Here is a 3,381-nt window from a genome sequence, read left to right as displayed (position 1 = left end):
ATATCAAAAAAGTACTCCAGAGTGTTGTTCAGCATGGGGGTGAGTAGAAAATGAAGGCTAATCATGTTTTGGGTGTACTATTCCTTTAAAATGTTGGAGAGGTCAGACACTAACTTCTCATCCCAAACTCAGAGCAGAGCAGCTCCACCTCCCCTCAGCTCAGCAGGAGCTCAGAGAACCTGCATGAAGCTGCTGGTCTTCAGTCTGATGGACACAGACTGTCTACAGACTGACCGTGGTCTACAGACTGGAGCGTGGTCTACAGACTGACCGTGGTCTACAGACTGACCGTGGTCTACAGACTGACCGTGGTCTACAGACTGGCCGTCGTCTCAGTGGTCAGGATGAGAGATCCCGCTCCGCTGGGAGCTGGACGACCTCCTGCGGCTCAAAGATGAATAAAATCTCAGCAGAAAGTCAAATATCTGTTTTTCTCCCATTTAGCCAGAAGGACTGGGAGGTCTGGGACGAAGGGGAACGGGGTCATGTGGAGAGACGGTGAATGTGAATCTTAATGCAGGAACCAGTGTCATTATCTGGTAATCCACTGAGCCCCCCCCCTCAACAGGAAGGTCACTGCGTGGACGGCCACTTCCATCCGGGAGGCGGGGGGGGCATGACTGCCAATCCCATCCAGAGGATTTACCTCCTCCTCCCCAAATTCAGAAAGTAGATGCAGGCTCATAGAGCCCCCCCCCCTCTGATAATCTCCTCCCACGAATAAATTGTCCCGTTAAAATGAAATGTTGCCGTATGGCTGTAATCAATTGAAGATGCTAGTTTGACTCCCTGCTCATTTGCAGAGGAATCCCAGATTGCAGCAGATTATCTGCTGAATAATCTCTGATGAAATGTTTATATGCAGCGATTCAGGAATGCTGTAAATTTCTTCTTTAGATTCCTGTTTAGCATGTGGGAAACATGGCGCTCCGCTTCCAGCTGCTCACTAAATCCTGTTTGCTGCTTAGAGAGGAAATCTGAATCGATGTAAGCGAGTTAGCAGCGGATGAACCTTCTGAGAAGAGTTTTCATATCACAGATTATTTTCATTTTATCTCTTTTATTTACGCTGCTGACGGATCCACAGGAACCCGAATGTTCCAGCTTATTATTCTCACTCAATGTTTCTGCTAATGCTAATAGGCTAATGAGCCACATCTGTTTATTTTGAACTATTTCAGTCTAACCTTTGGATTAATCCAAATTATTTGTCAACAGATTAAGAACAGTGAAAAGGAACAAATGAACTTTAATCAATAAATATTTGTGCAGATTCTGATTGGCTGATTAGTTAGCAGTGGTTTGGTTAGCGCTGCTGCTAACATGTTGGATTAAATCCAGACTGTTCAACGTCAGCGGGAGCAGATTATGGAATGAGATTAGGATGAGCTGGATGATCGGTTTGTCATCATGGCAGCATTAATGTTAAATACTGATGAATTCATTCAATAGTAACTTTAGTGACTGTAGGAAAGATGATCAAATATATCAATAGAAATTATTCCTGTTACCTTGAAAACAGGGATTAAATACCTGGTCAGATTTTTCTATTCAATAGTTTGAATTAATTATCTGAACTGATTTAAGAATGATGAGATTTTACAGCGTAGCAGCGACTCATTATAAAGAATAAAACATTTTCCTGCAGAATTTATGTCATAAATTCAGGTTGAACTATTTTCTCCTATAAAATAAAAACTGGATGAATAAATATTCAGAGAGAGAAAGAATCTAAATGAACTCTAATTGTTTGTTTTATATTAAAATGATTTCATCAAATGTTGCGTTTCTCTATAAATCAGCTTAAAGATCAACAAGCAGCAGTTTTTCCATGAATCCTTTATTTTCCACCTTTAAAGGAAACGTTGCCTCCATCCAGAGGAAGCTGCTCCCAGTCAGACCCTCACCTGCTGGGGCCACAAACACTCCAGGAGTTTCAGTCTGTTGGAAGAAAGAAAGTTTCTCATTAAGTTCATAAAAAAGAGCTTTAAGCAAATGGAACTTTGATCAACCTTCTGCTGATAAAAGCAAAGAAAAACCAAGCAGCCTGGTGTTGAAATGTTCTCCCAGTCTGGAATAATGGGCCAGTACCATTAATGCATTCTGGGCTCTGACTCCATGAGAGGCTCCGGCATCCCTGCTGGGCCCCTGGGGGCCCTAAATCCCCGCAGCCCCGCTCTGACGTGCAGCATGCCGAGGCAAGCAGCGCTTTGCTTATGCATCAGCCATTTATTTGCAGCCGCTGACACCTCTCCAACATAAAGGCGCGAGGCGGAGGTAAAATATTTCTCTCCTGGTGGAAATAAAGCTTTGTCTGTCCGCTGATCTATGGGACATTAAAGGGAAGCCGCGGTTCCTGGAGACGGATGACGGAGCGGCGCCGCAGCAGTGTGCATTCAACAGTCACTTGCTTTGCTTTGCTACATTATTGATCACTTTATTCCCAAAATGATTTGGGATTTTCTGCCTAATCTGCTTCTCCAAAGTTACGCGCTGCTGTAGAGAACATCCAGCTGCTTCCTGGAGGCCCGCTGCTCCTCCTCTGAGCTGTGGGTCAGAGGAGGAGCAGCTCCACACCTCCTTCCATGGAGGACGGAGGAGGTTTGGACAACTGGGCTGATTGTCAGGCCTCCAGCCTCCATCATCTGGGCTGCAGACAGACAGACAGACAGGCAGACAGACAGACAGACAGACAGACAGGCAGACAGACAGACAGACAGACAGACAGACAGACAGACAGACAGGCAGATATTGCTGCATATCTGCAGCTGTTCTAATAAAAAATCATCGCTGCAGCCTTTTAGTTTTTATTTCTAATTATTTGATTGGTCTGCAGAGATCAGTCAGGCCTTTGGTCACGTGGTTTATTATGTATAATTGGTTATAATCAACTCGCTCAAAGTGGAGGAAATAAATCTGGATTTCCAAATGAAATGTTTTTTTTTTTAGGGAACATTTAATGTCTTTAATGCTTCAAATGTTGTTTGAATTAAAACCTTGTAATAATCCCAGTTTCTGCTGCAAACAATCATCAAGATTTTCTCAAACGTTGATTTTAATATTTTCCAGCAGCCATAACTTTATTGAAATGTTAAATTTAACGCAGTTTAATCAGAAGCAGCGGCTGATCTGAGCTAAAGACTCTTCCTGCATTTATGTCTTTTTTACAAATGTTTTTCTATTTTTTTTTTTTTTTTTCTGAGCTAAAGACTCTTCCTGCATTTATGTCTTTTTTACAAATGGGCGCCATGATATTTTTTGGGAAACAGACAATGGAAGCAAAAAGCAATCAGTGATGGTCTGCCGTCCTCCTCTAGACTTTAATGCATGTATCAGCAGCAAACAGTCTCTCTCTCCTCCTTCCTGCAGCTGCAGCTGCAG

Source organism: Cyprinodon variegatus, unplaced genomic scaffold (genome assembly GCF_000732505.1).
Source record: "Cyprinodon variegatus isolate N-32 unplaced genomic scaffold, C_variegatus-1.0 Scaffold1450, whole genome shotgun sequence".
In the NCBI taxonomy this organism is placed as follows: Eukaryota; Metazoa; Chordata; class Actinopteri; order Cyprinodontiformes; family Cyprinodontidae; genus Cyprinodon; species Cyprinodon variegatus.
Note: the sequence above shows the minus strand (reverse complement) of the source record.